Source organism: Corvus moneduloides, chromosome W (genome assembly GCF_009650955.1).
Source record: "Corvus moneduloides isolate bCorMon1 chromosome W, bCorMon1.pri, whole genome shotgun sequence".
Classification (NCBI taxonomy): domain Eukaryota; kingdom Metazoa; phylum Chordata; class Aves; order Passeriformes; family Corvidae; genus Corvus; species Corvus moneduloides.
The window spans coordinates 5276217-5294932 of record NC_045510.1 but is presented as its reverse complement, the minus strand read 5'-3'; positions in this window follow the sequence as shown (position 1 = coordinate 5294932).

Genomic DNA, 18716 nt, shown 5'->3' with positions numbered 1-18716 from the left:
TCTGAAAAATTGTATCCTCCCCTCTGCTTGTACCCCATTGGTTGTTTTCTCTCTCCCTGCCTTGCTCCACCCCCCCATAAAGGGGCGAGCCCACTTTTCCTCGAGGCTGCTCTGGTCCCTGGACCCTCCTGCAAATAAACCTGTTGGAACCCACACCAGAAGCCCCTCCCGCCTTCTTTGCCTCCGGGCTAACGCGAGCCTAATCCATCGGCCGCCCAACGTGCTTCCTCTGAGGAGGAGCCAGCGCAGGCACCCATCCCACGCTGATTCCACTGAGCCGTCCAGCGAGGACGCTGTGGAGGCTAACACTGCGTCCCCTCTGCCCGAGGGCACGCCGGGGCTTGTGGTGACAAGCCCCCAGTTGCGTTAAGACATTGCGTCCCTTCCCCACAGGATGAATTTGGTGTCTAGGACACATGGATGGAGTGTCGCTATTTGTCCTTCAGGACCTTCAATTTGAATGGTGTTTTTGGATTGCTTCTCAATTTGGGTACCTCTAATCCCTTGTATGATACCCTGAGACTGCAATTCCCATTGCGCAGGCCACTTAGCAAATGGAATGACAGACACATCAGCACCTGTGTCTATCATTCCCATTATACTGATTTTATGTGATCTGTGACAGAGATTACATTCTATTACAGGTTTATCATTTCCCAAAACCTCAGTCCAACAGATGACTGGGATATGACCATCTGTGGGCAGGTATTTGGGCAGTGGAATGTCCTGTGCAATGACTTGACCCTTTGGCATAAAGTACGGTGGTGTTCCGGTTTGGCCAAATTTAGAAATATATATCCTCTGAGAGAAGGCACAACCACCCCTCCCCCCACCAGGTTCGGGAAAAAATAAATTTTCCTCGAAGGAAAGTGAAGAAGATAAAACTATTTATTTAACAAACACACGGGAAAGGAAAATAATGTTAAATGGTAAAATCTTTCGCTGTAGAGGAAAAACCTGGGAAAGTGTTCGAGTCCTCCCTTTGGTCTCCTCGGAGCTGGGCCTTGGCGCAGGGCCAGGCCCTCTGTTCCCGGTGGAAAGTCCTCCCGATGTGCTCTGATGTTACAGCAATCAGGCAGTCCAGTAGAAAAGGGAGAAAATCCGAAATTCCAGAGAATGAAAAGTTCAACTCTCAGCCTCTCTCCGGAGAACAAGAAACTGGAAAAACTGGCCAAAAGCTGACTGGAAAAGCCGCAAGCCGGGTGCTTCCTCGCTCCCCTGCCCCAGCTGGGAAAAAAAATTTGCTATCTTTATGTGATTTTGAACAAGTTTCAAACTGCTTTGAGAAAGTTTTGCTCAGTTTTTTTCTTCCCCCTCTCAGGCTCAGTTCAGAGGCATAGAAAGGCCAATAATTAATTTCTGGGCATAGGCAGCGATATGGGATACACATCATAAGGCCACCCCAAGACAGGTGGATATATACATTGTACAATTAGGTTAGAACACCTGTTCTGTTCCACTTTCATGAGTGTGGGTGTAACCTCTATCCCAGCAGGTGTTTCCCGAGTGTCCCCAATAACAAAAAGGTATTTAAAGTCTGGCATGTGGTCCACAGTCTGGAATGCGATGGGTATCACAGTCTGTTTGTTGTTGTTGAAATGGTGTGTTTCATCACAGGTTACCTTAAACCTGTAGTCCAGAAGTCCAAGTTGCTTTGTCTGTAGCTCTATTTGTCTGAATGCAGAACTGTGACCTGTTGAGTCGCTAGTTTCCCTGCTGTTGACCTGGGGAAACAGTCTTTGGAGAGTTTTTATCAGCAATTATAATTGTTCTGCAGTTGCCAGCAACATGTCCCTTTTTCTGACAATGATAGCATATAAGGTGTTGCCTCTCGGAGGTGTAGCAACCTGGTTCAGGAACGGCACGACGACCACCTCAGGTCGTTCGGGCCATCAGCTCACAGACACCAATGTGGTGGACGGCAAAATGGCATTTATTCATGGGTTGCATAGGGTTAAATAACTTGGGTTTGCCACATCAATTCCTTCTGCTTACGTATTACCTGTTGAGGGGAGGGGTTCTATCTGCCCGTACAATGCGAAATCTTCTGAACGCCTATCCCTAATCACCCACATTTCCCCCCCCCCATGATTAATTAAAAAACATACAAAGTATAAACGGTATAAAATTTCAAGAACTAGTAAAACCTATATAACAAGTTGTAAAAAGTGATATAACATGTATAAAATAAACACGCTTTAGAGCAATTGTTGGCGGTCAACAAATAAAATGTTAACCTTTTCTAAACAGCTTTTAACAAGCAACACCAATTTGTTTAATATGCAAGGCCCGAGAATCAACGTTAGGAGTATCATAGTGAGGGGGCCTATTAGAGTGGAAACAAGGGTGGTCAGCCATGGAGACTGGTTAAACCATGACTCGAACCATCCTTGTTGGGCTTCTCTTTCTGTTTTTCTCTGGGCTAGCCTTTCTCTTAGTTCGGTCATTGAGTCCCGTACGACTCCGGTCTGGTCTGCATAAAAGCAGCATTCTTCTTTCAAGGCTGCACACAGGCCTCCTTGTTGCATGAGCAAGAGGTCCAGTCCTTGCCTGTTCTGCAGGACGACTTCTGAGAGCGAGGAGACGGATTTCTCTAGAAAGGAGATGGATTTTTCAATTCTTTGTAAGTCCTCATCAATAGTTATCTGCAGCTGAGAAAGTCCCTGGTGTTGGGTCGCGAGGGCTGAAACACCTGTGGCCGCACCGGTGGCTCCAAGGCCGAGCAGCATTGTGATGGTTATACCTGTTATTACTGCTCTCTTGTGGAGGTGGCTAGGTTCTTCAAAAAGGTGGTACACTTCTTCTTGGTGATACAGGACTCTAGGAACAATTAAAACTTGGACACAAAAATCAGCAGAGTTATCGAATTTATCAAGAAGCACGCAGGGGCTTACTCCGGATTGCTGGCAGACAAACATTCCTGACGCGGATGGGATCACCCACTTATTGGTCGTTTTGTCAAGTTTGACAAATTCAGTACAGACATTGCCTATTCGTTTTGCTAAGACTGCATTGCCAAAGCACTTGCCTTGGCCTGTGACCTGACTCAGAGTAACTCCTCTCCAGGGGGTGTCCCATCTGCACTGGTGTGGATTTTGTGCCGCTGAGTAGTTAAAAGGAACATTAAGTGCAATGCCCTCATAAAAAGGGGGTTGCACATCATAACACAACCAGCATGATTTTGTAAGGTTCGGGTTTGATTGATTCAATGACAAAAAGGTAGCGTTTAATACGCTGAGAAACGGATTGTAAGGAGCTGATTTAGGTATTTGATAGGTAACTAATGGGCCGGGTGGGGTGGAGGTGGGATTTAATATTTGTGTATTAAGCGTAAAATCGGTCTTGGGTCTGTTTACCGTAAGAATCTGATTAGGCCTGACTGGTCGGGATTCTGACGGTAGGAGCCTGATAATTTGTATGCTTACCCAAAGGTCGCGAAAGGCAAGAGCAAACACTGACCACACTCTACCCGTGGCCCAGCTCTTATGGGCCGGCTGTAGAATTGTCATTATGTAGTTTTTGCAAGTGTGTTTCTTCCCGTCTTGGGGCACGTATATTTGCTTGTCACGTCCAAATTTTGGTTCGTGACAGCCTTGGGGTGCATACTTGACTTGGAGGAACTCATCAGGTTTCTGCGGTTGCCATCTATCGCTTGTCACGATAGTTTCACACCCCCAATACCCACAATATCCGTACCCTGGATAGTTACAGTAGCTTTTACCTGGGTTTGAAGCAGGACACCAATAGGTTTGGTACAGTGATAAATCATTAAAATTGGGGAGTTGTAGATGCGAAGGAAAAATGTCTTTTAGCTTAAACTCGAAAGATGGGCTGCCTGGTGTGATGGTTTCTTTGATTGCTTTGTCGCCCGAAAGGTGGCGTAGGACCCACCTGAATGGCTGGTGAGGGTAATGTCTTGCATTGGCTTGCCCTCTGCCAAGAAACTGTAAAAGCAAAATTACACAAAGATACCGTTGTTGCTTGGATTTCACTGGTGTAGGATTCTTGGGTGCTGTTGGGCTGCTCGATGACTTGTCGCTTTCTTCAGGCAGTGGGATGTATGGGTCACAGGGGTGTCCAAAGATCCAGTCCTGCAAACAAAACCTCACAGTTTTCATTAGTTTTATTCTGAAGGTCTGGTTTGATTGACTTAAGTGGACACCATTTGACTTTACCATCTTTTTTAACAGCCGCGTACCCTTGTCCTGTGAGCACTAGTCTCCAGCCTTGTTCCCATTCCCCCAATTCATTTTTGATTACAACTTGTGGGCCTTCGTCTAGTGCTCGAGTGGCCCAGTGTCTCTGGGCAGGACTGTTTATTTCATCCCCCCTAGGGAATTGATTCAGTGCTAGCAGGGCAATTGCTAGTATGCGTACCTGGTCTCCTGGGGGAATAGAATTGGTAAAGCCCTCTGTTTTTGCTAACACTTCCAATTTGGTTTTCAGGGTCTGATTTGCCCGCTCAACAATGGCCTGCCCGGTGCTATTGTATGGGATGCCATGTACTAGAGTGATATCCCACTTTGAAACAAATGTTTGGCTCCATTTTGAAATAAATTTCGGGCCGTTGTCTGTCTTGATCTGCTTTGGAACGCCGAGCCACGCCATGGCCATTAGCCAATGTTGGATGGTTGCTTTGGAGTCAGTTTTTAGGTGTTGTGTGGCCACGATCACTCTGCTATATGTGTCCACAGTCACTGCAAGCCATGCTCGGGGTTTTAGTAGATGACATAGTGTAAAGTCTGTTTGCCATATTTCTGAGGCTTTAAGGCTTCTGGGGTTGACTCCGCTGGACCACAGCGGTGATTTTTGACAGTGGGGGCATGTGGCTACGACGTGTTTCGCATCAGTGGTTGAAATCCCGCACCTTTTTGCTAGTGCTCTAGCTCCGATGTGGAGAGACTCGTGTAGCTGACGGGCATCTCTCAGTGTCCATAGTCCTTTTGCGGCGGCGTCTGCCTTGTCGTTACCGATTTGAAAGAATCCTTTAACCGGGTTGTGGCTGTTAACGTGGATGACAGATATGGTGCCCTTCCGCAAAAAGAGCGCTTCTTCAAGCATCACAGCCACCGTGGACACTGACACGCCGGGCCCTGACATGGCTAGGCAAAGCTTAGCCACAAACATAGAGTCAGTTACAATGTTGAGGTGCTCTTCCGGGAACAGTCCACATGCCAGCACAATGGCGGCTGCTTCGAGTTGTTGGACTGAAAGCGTAGGGTCAGTTGCTTTGATGCATTGCCACTGCTCTCCCGACGGCCATACCGCTGCTGCGGTTGAGGTTAGCGAAGATGTGTCTGTGAAGACCGTCGGTCCCGGTCGCGGTCGGTCGATGACTTTTGGCGGGAGGTCGATGTCGACGATCGCAAGCAGCTGGGTCCATGGGGGTTTTGCAGCATAGCGAATCTCTCCTCCAAAACCAGCAGGGCTATGGCTAAATGCTCTGATATTGTCGCTGATTGCGCGGAGAGCTGTTTGCGGAAGGGTAGGTATATCTTGGCGGGTTCCGTGCCCAAGTGCCTTAGGGCAAGTCTTCTGCCTTTCATGATGAGGTTGCCAAGATACTCAACTCCCAGGGAAAATGCGCGCGACGGCTTTCCCAAGACTACCCACTGTATTGGTTGGGCTTTGTCGGGGGGCTCTTGGGCTAGTGCTCCTACCCCTCCTTTCTTTGTAAAGTGAACATATAAATCGAGTGGTGCTCCCGGGTCCCACCTGGTAAGCGTGCTTACAGACATTTGCTGCTCGATAAAGTCGAGCGAGCTTGTTGCTTCTGGTGTCAGAACTTTCTGTTCCCATGAGTTTTTTCCTCTCAAGAGGTCATTTAAGGGGTCCATGACCTCGGGAGGAATCAGGATGATGTTACGGAGCCATTGTAGAGATCCCACCAGCTGCTGCATATGATGGAGCCTCTTGATATTCCTGCGGATTTTTATCTTGAGAGGGGTTATGTAGGAACTTGTAATTCCTACTCCTAGAAAGGTTACACATGGTCCCTTTCTTATTTTTGCGCTCGCGATTTCAAAGCCATTTGCTTTCAGGGTCTCTGAGACTGTCGACACTAGTCGGTCTACCTGGCTCGCTGATGGCGCGGCGATCAAGATGTCATCCATGTATTGAATAATGGTCGCGGCTGGGTGGCTGCGCCGGACCGGCGCTAGTGCTCGGTCTACCGTGATCTGGCAGATGGTGGGGGAGTTGATCATCCCTTGGGGCAACACCTTCCACTGGAAGCGCAGGTTAGGCCGTTGGCTGTTCAGGAAGACAACAGAAAAGGCAAACCGCTCTTTGTCTTCATCATGCAGGGGTATGGAAAAGAAACATTCTTTAATGTCAAGCACTGCGCAGGGCTGCCCTTTTGGTATCATCAAGTTCATGGGTAGCAAAGTTTGGACTGGACCCATTGGTTGGATTCTCTTGTTCACCTCCCGCAGGTCGTGCAGGAGGCAGAAGCCCTCGCCAGATCGTTTGGGTATTACGAAAACCAGGGTGTTCCATGGGCTTGTGGAGGGCTCTATGTGGTTCCGCTGTAGCTCGCAGCTAACTAGCTCGAGGAGGGCGGTCATTTGAGGCTTTGACAAGGGCCACTGCTCGACTCACACTGGGTCGACCGATTTCCATATTAGTTTGATGGACAAACGGCGGGTACGCGGCAGTGGCCCTTAGAATAAATTTGTCACCCTGACTTTCAGTAGGGCAAGGGCATCCCTCCCCAACAAGGGTGGACATTTCAACATAACGTATGGGAAAAGTTGATAGTTTTCTCTAGTCCTCTTTCGGTGCGGAGCGTTATCGCTTTTTTGGGCCCGAGATAGTCCCCCAACTCCGCCCACCATGGGGGCCTCCTCCAGTTCCCAATGTATAGGCCAGTACGTTTCTGGGACAACGGTAACGTCTGATCCCGTATCAATCCAAAAGGGGAGACGAATAGCAGAGTCATCTGGGTTGTTATGGAGACAGCAAACTCCCCACACTATCGGCGGGTGGCTGCCCACCTTCATGGCCAAAGCCACCCAGGGATCTCGCTCCCAGGGGGTTGTTCCTGCTGTGCCTGGAGCCATCGGTTGAGCCACGAAATTGGTCATTTCCCGGGGGGGCAGTGAGTGCGGGAGCTCCACGCCCCATCGAGGATTGGAATAGTTGGGCCGCTTCACGTCCCAAGTGGGAGGGAGCTGTGTGTGGCCCGGATGCTCCCTCCCCCTCCCGTTTCCCTGGGGCTTTGATTTGCATTCTCTGGCAAAATGTCCCTTTTTTCCACATGCCCAGCATGGCCCTCTAGGTCACGTCTGGCGTGGGGGAACTGCTGTTGATGGATGCTCTAACTGGGGGCAATTTATTACAACGTGGCCTGCCTGGCCACACTTAAAGCATGCCATTACACTGGTTATCGCAGTGCGGACGGCTACCTGGATTGGGGCTAGATGTTCTTCTGTCGCGACATGCTTAATCATATCTGCAGTACTGGACCCGGCTGGTAATGACCGTAAAATGTCCTTAGTGGCTGAATTGCATTGTTGACGCAAGCATTCTGCCACCACAGGGCCCTTTGCTTCTGAGGGCAAAGCAGAGGAATCGACTGCTGCCTGGAGGCGGTCCACAAACTGTGTGAAACTTTCGCTCTCGCTTTGCTTTATTGTGGACCATGACGATGGCCTAGAAATAACTCTGGAAGCAGAGCGGATAGCTTCTCTAGCGGCGCGGGTAGTTGCCATGACTTCGTGGGCCCGTAGGCCCTCAGCATGTGCCTGGGGTGTGATCATGGTTGGGTCCGTGCCCATTAGCCGCTGTAGGCTGGAGCCGTGTAGTGGATGGTCTGCCCCAGTTACTAGGGCTAGTTGCTTTGCGCAATTGTCCTCCCACTCTTGTTTGAAAACGATCATCCCCGCCCCATCAAAAATTAATCTGCAGGTTTGTTTAATGTCAAATGGGAGCATGTCGTCCCCTCCAAAAAGGCTGTCGATGAGGGTGGAAACCATAGCCGAATTAATCCCTCTGTCTGCAATTGCTTTAACAATTGCTTGTATATCTTTAGGATTTATCGGTGAGTAAATCCTCTGGTTTCCGCCTTGCCCTCCTACTCAGACCAGGAAAGCTAGCGTGGCTGATGGGGCCCAGTCGGCGCATGCTATTTTTATTTTTCTCCAGTCTGTAAGCGGAGTACGTTCTTTTTCTAACTTCCCCTTGGCCCAAGTAGGAGCGCAGTGGTTATTGCTTCTATCTACTCTCACTTCATCCTTGTCGGAGTCGGAGTCGGTTACGGACCACTCGTCAAGCCACTCGCTCCAGCTAGAGTCTGACTCGGAGCCGGAAGTCGACTGACTGGATACTTCCGGGCTCCGGAACTTTTTTGTTGGGCTCCTACCCTGCCCCTTTCTCTTAGGGTTGGGCCGCTCCTTCCCCCTAGGCTCACCCCGCCTCCTGCTAAGGGAGGCTCTTGCTTTATAAGGGCATGTTTCCGGGCAAGTGCTCTGATTGGCCTTGATTCCCCCTCCGGGATTCCCCCCCTTTTCTGTTCACGCAAGTCTGCGTTATCTAGCGGACCTTCTCTGTTCCCGCCGGCTGTGTCTGCGCCCCCCCCATCCCTTTGGGGTTCAGCGCCATTCTGTGGCACATAGGGCGGGGGTCTCACCCATGCCGTTTCGGACTCTGATTTAATGGCGGCACTCCTGGCCTCCTCCACCAGCCCGTCCCAGAATGACTGCGCCCGCTCCTTTCCCTCTGTAGGTAGGGTTGGGCTAGGGGGCTGTGGAGAGGGTCCTTGCTCCTGCAAATCTGTGCGCTCGGCAGGACTGCTCTCATCTGTAGTCTGCGTGGTCGCCCCAACTCCCAACCGGGGTGTGGCCAGCAAACAGTTTTGTGCGGCTTTCCAGGTCTCTTGCTCTTGCAGAGCCTTATGCAAAGCCTGTACAACTTTTCCCCATGATTTAAGGTTTTTCCCCGAACCCGAGGACATTGTTTCCTCGGCCAGAGCCTTAGTACATTTGTCCCATATTTCTGGGTAGAGTATATCCACCGGTCGGTCAATGACCCCAATTTGCAAAAGCCTCGCAACAGCGAGAGTAAAATCTTTCGGTTTGCAATCAATGCCCCATTGCTTATGAATCTGAGATACGACCTTCGTGAGAGCTTCCATCCTCCTCGCTGGTCCGGGAGCGTCCTCCCCGCCAGGCTGGTCCTGCCGCTCCGGCCTCCGTTCACCTGTCCAGGCGAATTCCCAATCCCGATTCCGATTCCGGCTCCCGGGTTTCGGCACCACTTGTTGCCTCTCGGAGGCGTAGCGACCTGGTTCAGGAACGGCACGACGACCACCTCAGGTCCTTCGGGCCATCAGCTCACAGACACCAATGTGGTGGACGGCAAAATGGCATTTATTCATGGGTTGCATAGGGTTAAATAACTTGGGTTTGCCGCGTCACTTCCTTCTGCTTACGTATTACCTGTTGAGGGGAGGGGTTCTATCTGCCCGTACAACACGAAATCTTCTGAACGCCTATCCCTAATCACCCACAATAAGGTTACCTCGAGATTGAGTTTCCCCTGTACCCATAGCATTCTCCACAACCTCCCCCACCATCCCCACTTTTTTCAAAAAGGGAACAGCTGTGTTCAGCTGCACCTTCTTTGTACAGACTTCAATGATGGATTCAACAGTCGGAGTTTGGTGCAAAGGAAGTCAGGATGACTTGTTTGCAAGCATCATTCGTATTCACTTGGAGAAGTTCAAGTACGAGCGCTTGTTAGAGGTCAGGATTAGGGATCTGGGAAAAGATAGCTTCGCACAAACGGTTATAAAAGTGAATAATATTTTCATTTGGCAATTGTCTGATGTTTGTATAATGAGATGTAGGAGTTTGAGATGGTATTAATGTTAAGGCCTTTTCAGCAGCACGTGTGATTTCAGTAAGAACTGGACTAGGGATAAGCATTGCTTGTTTTTGGGGATTTGACATATTATTGTCACCAGATAAAAGGTCTAATGTGATATAATTATTCTCAAAGTCCAGGTAATTATCTGGACTTGTCCACAAAATTTTCAATAAATCAGATAAAATTATTTTCCATTGCTTTTTCCACAACACAAAATCACCAGGTGTGAGAAGAGTTTGCATTATTGTAATTAGATCATGAGGTACAAGTAAGTGAGTTGCAAAAGTAGCACTTAAAAGGCTCTTAAAATAATTACTATACATTCCAAATTCCTTAATTGCCTTGCACAAATCCTTAATATTAGAATAAGGAAAGGGTGTCCAGCCAGGGTTAGCTCCTTTGCTAGTACGAGAGAGTGTAGTAGTAGCAGCCGGAGGTACTTCCTGGTAACCATGGGTTTCAGGACTTAAGGGGGTAGTCACATGATTATGGGAACCTGGGGCAGGACAATGGGAAGCAGGGGCGGGGAGTGGAGGGGCAGGGGCGGGGAGTGAAGGCACAGGGGCGGGGAGTGGAGGTGGGGACATGGCCGGAGGAGGGGAGGGGTTGGGGGCGGGGTTGTGGGAGGCAGGGGCGGTACTTGAGTCATGGGCGGGAACAGAGGGAGGGGTGAAACACGACGCTGTGGGGGTGGGGTTTGGGGCGGGGTTAGGTTCCGACATGAGAGTGGGAGGGGATGGGGACAAGAAGGGATTTGTGGGGTGGGGGAGAAAGGGATTGTGGGAGGTGTAGTTTGGAGATGAAGAAACGTTGCATCCGCCATTATCGGAGACAAACAAACTCGGAGAAAAGGGGTTGGGGGGAGGGGGTTTTTCCCGGGCTGCGAGCACACGGCAATGGCTGTCCCTGGGAACAAAGAGATCGGGGAGAAGGGGTTTTTATGTGCGCTTAAAACATGAGGGCTAGAAACTGGGGACAAAGGAGTGGAGAAAAGGCTTTGGAAAGGTCCTTGTACTGGGTCCGGATTCCTGTCCAAGGCAGGGTGCTGAGGAAACACGGGTGAGCCAGGAGGACGGTAGCTCTCCTGTGCTAAGAAGCAGTCTGCTCTAGCTGTGTTTTCCAGCGTAGGGGAAGAGGGGTCAGGGACACAGGGGTTGGAAGAGGGTGTAAGGGAATTAAAAGAGGGTTTTTGCAGAGGCTTTTCATATACTGCTTTTTTCTCCGGCAAAGTATAACTTTGTAACAGGAGAGGAAAGAATTTTGAAACTCTTTCGTCTCCTGCACATCTAAGAGAGGAGAGTTTTCTCCCCACCTTATCCCAAAATTCAGGAGATCTCATATCCTCGGAGGTCAGATTAGGAAAGTACTGGAAAAGCCATCGTACAAAAGATTGAACTAGATTTTTAGGGTATTTATGCCCAGTTAAAGAAAGGTAGCTCTGAACTTTGTAGTATATTTCTCTATGGTGTGCAGAAACCTCAGATCCCATGATGAATGCAGCACCACAAACCTCAGCCCAAAATTGCAAAAAAGAGGAAAAAAAAGAGAAAGTTTGCACTGGCACCAGCTTAAGACAGAAGCCCCTAAACCAGCAGGGAAATACTCACCAGAATTCTGGATTTATCACAGGAAGGCAGGTCTGGAGAAAAAAATAAGAGAAATGGGTCTTCCACTTTCCAGCCATTCCCTCGCCACGTGGTGTGGGGGAGGGTACAGGCTGAGGCTCTGGGCTCGCTGTTACGCAAAAAGTAACAGCTCGCTACAAAGAGCTGGCACGGCAGGAGGTGCAGAGCTAATTCCAACAGACACGCAGCTGCTGGGACACCCTAAAAGTCTCTCAGAACTGAGGTTCAGAGATAGCATGCTGGGCACCAAATGTGGAAATGCTCACAGTTTTTTACCAGCTAGGTTCCTAGTTCAATGCCTTAGAAAGCCTCGGGCAGCCTAGAGAGGTAGCACGGGCAATCTAGCATTTCAGTAGCTCTGAAAGTGGCAAATGGTAGCTGCAAAGCTGATACCACTAGTAGAAGCAAAGAGGGAGAAATATAGCCTTTGGTTTGCCTAATTCCTGCAATTAGAAGCTTTCAAACAGAGACAGAGACACAGGTGTTCGCAGAAGGATTGCAAAGCCAAAGAGGGCGGGTCCCCTCTCGGGTCCTTCTTTTATTCGGAGAAGGGGAAAGGGGAGAACTGGGGGCAGACCCAGGGTGACTGGCCAATCAGACACTGCTAAAGAGTTTGAGTTACATTTGGTTTTGCCCGTGCTTGGAACAAAGGAGTTCAAAGCACATAGCAGAGGCAAGTCCTGGCTTGTCTTGGGGAGGGGGAAGGGAAGCTCGGAACAGGCAGCAACAATTCCCTATTTTTTTCTTTAATTAACTCTAGCTGGGCCCGAATTCCTTCCTATTCTAACTAATTTCAACACAGCTAGCCTGTAACTAAAATCTTTGTTTCTTTTAAATCTATGTTTCAAAAGCTACCATACAGGTGGCTAGTGTTTCTTCCCCAATTTGATTAGATTTTCCTTTTTTCACTTCGTATGGTCTCCCATAAAGCATCTCAAAAGGACTTAAATTTTCCTTAGTTCTAGGTTTGGTCCTTATTCGTAACCATGGAAGTGGGAGAGATTGGGTCCAAGATAAATTGGCTTCTTGTCCTAACCTCACAATTTGTTGTTTAAGTGGTTCATTTTTTCTACTTGGCCACTTGATTGAGGGTGATACAGAGTATGGAGTTTCCAATCTATGCCCAAATGATGGCTAATTTGCTGTACCACCTTTAAAATAAAGTGTGGTCCTCTGTCTGAGGAAATTGTGGCTGCGACTCCGAAACGTGGTATTATTTTTTGTAACAATGCTTTAGTTACCTCCTGAGCTTTAGCGGTTCTGGTGGGGAAGGCTTCTGGCCATCCTGAAAAGGTATCTGTTAATACCAACAAATATCGGTACCCCCCTTTTCTCGGGAGTTCCGTGAAATCAATCTGCCACTGTTGCCCAGCCCCATGCCCCTTCCCAATTTGACCCATTTTTGGTTTAGGGGTATTTTTGGGCTTAGTCTGGAGGCAAATATCACATTGTCGGGTTACCCGTATAACAGTAGTTTGTATGTTTCTTGCGATAATTCTTTCAATTAAATAGTTATACAGGGCATCTGTTCCCCAATGGGTTTTCTGATGTTCTTCTTTTACTAATGACCAAAACAAATAAGAGGGAATGACTAATTTTCCTTCTGCAGTAATAGCCCATCCCTCTTTATTATATGTTCTCTTCTCAATTTTAATTAGCTTTCTGTCCTTTTTGTTATACATCGGCTTACCTTTTAGAGAAATTTGTCCATCTGGGATCAGGGCTCCCTCAGTTATTATCTCACCTTTTGCAGCTTCTTTTGCCTCTCAATCTGCCAACTGATTTCCTTCTTTCAATTCTGAGCTCACCCTTTGGTGTGCCTTAATGTGCATGATTGCTACTTTCTTAGATAACTGGACAGCTTCTAACAGCAGCATTATTTCTTGTGCGTGTTTGATGGTTTTTTCCTTGTGAGTTCAATAGTCTTTTCTTTTTTCAAATGGCTCCGTGTGCATGCACAACCTCAAATGCATATCTTGAGTCTGTATAAATGTTTATTTTCTTTCCCTTTGCTATTTCTAAGGCACGGGTTAAGGCAATTATCTCAGCTTTTGTGCAGAAGTGTCTGTTGGCAGAGGTCCAGATTCTATTACCTCTTTACAGGTGGTAACTGCATACCCAGCATGTTGTTTTCTACTGATGACATAGCTGCTTCCATCGGTAAATCAGGTTTCTGCATCATCAAAATGGGTATCCTTCAGATCTGGACGGCTGGAGTAGGTGGCTTCGATAGTCTCCAGGCAATCATGGCATACCGGTTCCCCTTGGTTTCCACTGAAAAAAGAAGTTGGGTTGACAATGTTAGCTACCACTATTTTTACATTATCTTGTTCCACCATGATGGCTTGATATTTCAGGAACTTTTGTGGGGAGACCCAGTGCCCGCCTTTCACTTCCAGCACCGTGGACACCGTGTGGGACACCAGCACAGTAATTTTCTGACCCAAGGTGAATTTGCGTGCTTCTTGGATGTTTAGCACGACTGCTGCAACGGCTCTGAGGCACCCAGGCCATCCTTTGGCCACTGCATCTAGCTGCTTAGAGAAATAAGCTACTGCCCATTGGTATGGGGCCAGGTCCTGTGCTAGTATTCCCAAGGCAATCCCTTGTTTCTCATGGAAAAATAGAAAGAATGGTTTACTCATGTCTGGAAGTCCTAGAGCTGGAGCTGACATGAGGGCATTCTTTAGCTGATTGAAGGCCCGCGTGGCCTCCTTTGTCCACTGGAGATCTCTGCTTTCCTTCGTAATGAGCTCATATAAAGGTTTCATGAGCAGCCCGTAATTGTAGATCCATAATCTGCACCATCCTGTCATCCCCAGAAAAGTCCATAACTCTTTCACTGTCTGGGGTTTTTGGGGTTTGGCATATCGCTTCTTTGCGATCTTGCCCCAAAGTTCATTGTCCGGCACTGACTTCATAGCCCAGATAGATCACTTTTTGTTTCACCATCTGAGCCTTTTTCTTAGATACCCTGTACCCTTTGAGCCCCAGAAAGTTTAAGAGGCTTACCATCCAGGCTACGCAAGCTTCCTCTGTCTGGGTAGCTATGAGGAGGTCATCCACATACTGCAATAGCTTCCCTTCTCCTGGTGGGGCTTCCCAGGACTCTAGGTCTTTTGCAAGTTATTCTCCAAACAGGGTGGGACTGTTCTTAAATCTTTGAGGCAACACCGTCCATGTGAGCTGAGTTTTGCGCCCACTCTTAGGGCTTTCCCATTCAAATGCAAAGATTTTCTGGCTGGGTTCGTGGAGAGGGAGGCAAAAGAAGGCATCTTTCAAATCTAAAACAGTAAATCAGTTTAATTCTGCTGTTAAACATGTTAGCAAAGTGTATGGGTTGGCCACCACAAGATAGAGATCCTCAGTTATTTTGTTAACAGCTCTTAGGTCCTGTACCACTCGGTATGACCCATCGGGCTTTCTAAAAGGTAAAATGGGAGTGTTAAAATCTGATTGGCACTCCTTTAGCAATCCCAATTGTAAAAGGTTTTCAATCACTGGGGTAATCCCCTCTCTATCGTCCTTTCTCAGAGGGTATTGTTTAATCCTGACTGCCTGTTTCCCTTCTTTAAGTTTAATTTGCATGGGAAGTGCATTCTTTGCTCTTCTTGGTATGTTAGTTGCCCATACTCTGGGGTACACCCGGCTTAATATTTCCTCACTAATTTCTTCTTTGGTTTCAGTAGTCATCAATATTAAACTCAGTATTTCTACATACTGCTGAGTTTTTACCTCCAGAGTAATTTTCCCATTTTTAAATGTAATAACTGCCTGTAATTGTTCCAATAAATCTAATGCCTTAAGTTTTAACTTTTATATTTTTCAAAGTCTGTACTTTTTGGTGTGTAACTGAAAGTTTCCTGTAGCCTGTTAATTTCTGCTCTCATGCTAGGTAGACATAACAAAGCCTCTCTGGGCCTGCTCTTCAAGGACACTTAGACGGTCCTAGGCCCAAAAGTATAAACCAAAGAGCCGCAAAAGGCGGGGGTAAGATGAGGGCAAAACTGAAGCTTTAATTGGAGAATTAACCCTGCTGTGCAAATGAACTGAACCTATAAAAGGGTGAAGAACTCGTGGCCGGTCGTCCATCTTGGGATCCATCTTGGTAATAGCCTCTGGCTCCCTAGGGGGTACCTTTGAAGGCCTTTCAAATAAATACCTACTTTTATTCCCTTACTCCTGTCTAGTTTCTGTTTCTAGGAGGCCTCTTAAGGCATCAGTTCTTGGGCACCCCAGATGGGACAGTGAGGCTTCCAAAAATCCTCTGCAACTCAGAAAGATCCAGCTCTGCTTCCACCCCCTCTGCTGGCACCTGGGGGGGGGGGCAGTTGCTGGGAGTCCAGGAGGCAGAGGAGCTCCAAGAGTCCAGAAAACTCTCCAGATCCAGCACAGAGGTACGTGAGTAACTGAATAAAGGTGGTATTCTGTTAGCACCTGTGTTGGGTGTTAAGAGATCTCTTACAGTTTGTTTAGGGACTTGGAAGAGTCCGGAGGGGGTTTCATTTGGTGTTTCCCCCTTTAGTTAGCTTGTCAGCTCGTGAGAGCTTGTCAGGGAACTCGTGTGAGAGTTCCAGGGAATTTAATTTTCCCTCTGTTGGTTTGTTGCTAGCTTGTGTCCAGCCATCACCCTTTGGCATCCTGCCAGGTGGTGCAGCGGTTCAGAGGCTTGGAACGTATTTTCAGCCAGTTTAAATCCCGGGGTTGTGGGTTCGAATCCTACCTTCTCTAGTTTTCTCTCTTTGCTTTATAGTGTTTTATATCTCGTTACTTTGTTTTTGTGAATTTTCTGTTTATAAGCATAAAACCATGGGCTGTAATATTTCTTGTATGTGGAGTGAAATACCACAAAACTCACCTTTAAGCTTAGTCTTAGATAACTGGGGAAAATTGATTGGCAAAGATAAAACCCTTACAAAAGCAGAATTATTCGCCTTTCCACACTGATTTGGCCAGCTTATAGGTTAGGTAACTGGCAAAAGTGGCCGCAATTTGGAAGCCTAGATGAAGAATTAATACTGAGTTTAATATCGTATCACCAAAGAGATCACTGTTTCTTAGAACTAGAGTATGCGAAGTTCTTCTTGGCTGCATCTAAGTTACAAAGTCTCTCTGTGGGAGACAGAGGAGAAGAAACTCCTGCAATTAAAGGAGGCTTTGATTTACAACCCTGGAAGAGACTAGGTCTGGCTTAATTGACAGAGATTTATAGACTTTAAGCAAAAGGATTACAAGCTTGTATTCCTATAGTTATAAGTAAAAATGTACACTGGGTGTTCTGGTGGAGGGTTTTAAAATATAATAGTGTGATTTTATATAGTTTAAGTTAAGAATGTAGATGGTATAAGAGAGACATCTGTGTGTACGTGACATGAGAAGTTATTGGTCACGACACAGCTGCATTGCAGTGAGAAGTGCCACAGGTGATAGGTCATTAATCTAAAACAAAGTGTCGTTTTAAGTGTCTATTGGATTAGAAAGTTATAAATTATGATGTAACCCTAAATTTTGTGACTAGTTGCCATTACTTGGAGGTGTTGTAAAATCTCACGCCTCGGCTGATGCGTTTGTTATTTTAAACAATAAATTCGTGTAATTGCGTAGTCCCATCCCTTAAAGTTATTTTCCTCCGACACCTGAAAGTGCGGGAAACGGACAATCTAAAAGAGAGCATATACTGTTTTTAAAGAAAAAAGAGAAAAAGGTTAAGAAGTCTATGTTGGACCTGACAAAGGGGGAAGATGTGGAGATTAATCTAATAGCTTCCGCCTTGAGAATGGGCCCCCCTCCCCCTCCTCTTCATCCTTCCTCCTCCTCCCCCCCCCCCCTCCTTCTCCTTCTCAGCCGACGTGGGTCCCAGGGGTGTAGGGGGGGAGGAGAGGCAGCTTTAGATGGGTTCCGGCCAGTGAAAAAGGAGAGGGGGAAGGCGGACTGGCCGCCCCCACCACCTCCCATGGACCCGGGGGACTTCACTTCCTGGCTGCGACTCAGGCTCCGGCAGGACCGCATTTGAAAGAGGATGAAAACTTGCAGTGGCAGCTCTGGAAGGCGTTTGTGTCTTCAGTGGTGTGAGAAATGAGACAACTCTTAAGAAGATTAATTTATTGAAAACAGAAAAATTGAAAAATTACAGAAATTAGAAAAATATAAAAATTTGGGATCCTATGGCTCAGTAGATGGTATGCCCCAGGAGCGCAGGGATTTGAGATCTTCTGGCTGAGACAGCACTAGACCTCAGGTAGAGAAAAAGAACTTGCAGTGCTGGGCTGACTTTAAAAAAATTACTAAAAGCCCCTTAAAAGGAGTAAGGCTTTGAATGCCCAGCACCGACGTCTACTACAGCTAGCGTGCAGAGAGAGAGAGGAAGAAGAGACCCCGCCTCTCTGCCTCGTTCTTTTTATAGTGTCTTTGCTCTGCCCCCAGTCCGCCCACAGCCCGCCCCTTCGGTTTAAAGTGATTGGTTCTTTCCCTTTGATAGATCATCTCCATCCACCAATGGCTCATTGTTGTCAGAGGGGTGATATTAGTTGAGATAAGGGAGCTACAATGCCTTCATTAAAATTCAGGTATTCAGGTTGCCATGGAGCTTGCCTGCAGAGTAATGGCTTTGTGGCTAAAAATAGCTGCTGGCTATTAGAACTGGGGTTTTTGGCCTTGGAATCAGAATGCAAGTGAAAACACTTAAAAAAGTTCTTAAAATACATCCAACACAAAACACTTGTAAAAGTATACAGTAAACACAGGAAAGGTAGCTCTTATGGTGTACGGGTGGTTTGAAGTTTGAAAAGGGCAAGTTAGTGATTTTTAACTGGGGAATTTTTAACTGGGAAGGGTGCAACTCTATTAATAAACTACTTTGAACAATTGAAAACACTGATAATGGAACTGGATTTTTGTACCTGGGTTGATGGGTTAATTTTAAGATTTAATCTAAAAATATTTAACTCAAAATTAATTAATTAAAGCACTTAATATGCAAAGACCAAGCACAAATAGGGATTTCATGTATGACAAGTGGCTTCTGCCCAGAAGCTTCCCGGCTCTCCCTCTCCCCCCTCCCCTCTGGTCTCACCAGGGGAGGAGGGGCTGAGGGGAGGGGACAGCCAGCATGTGCAGCCTACAGCACCGCCCTTAGAGGTGGAGCCGGAGGGCAGGGCTTTCCACCAAGAGGACAGGGAGGGAACCTCCCACCGGGGGTGGTGTTTTTCCCTCTCCCAGGCATCG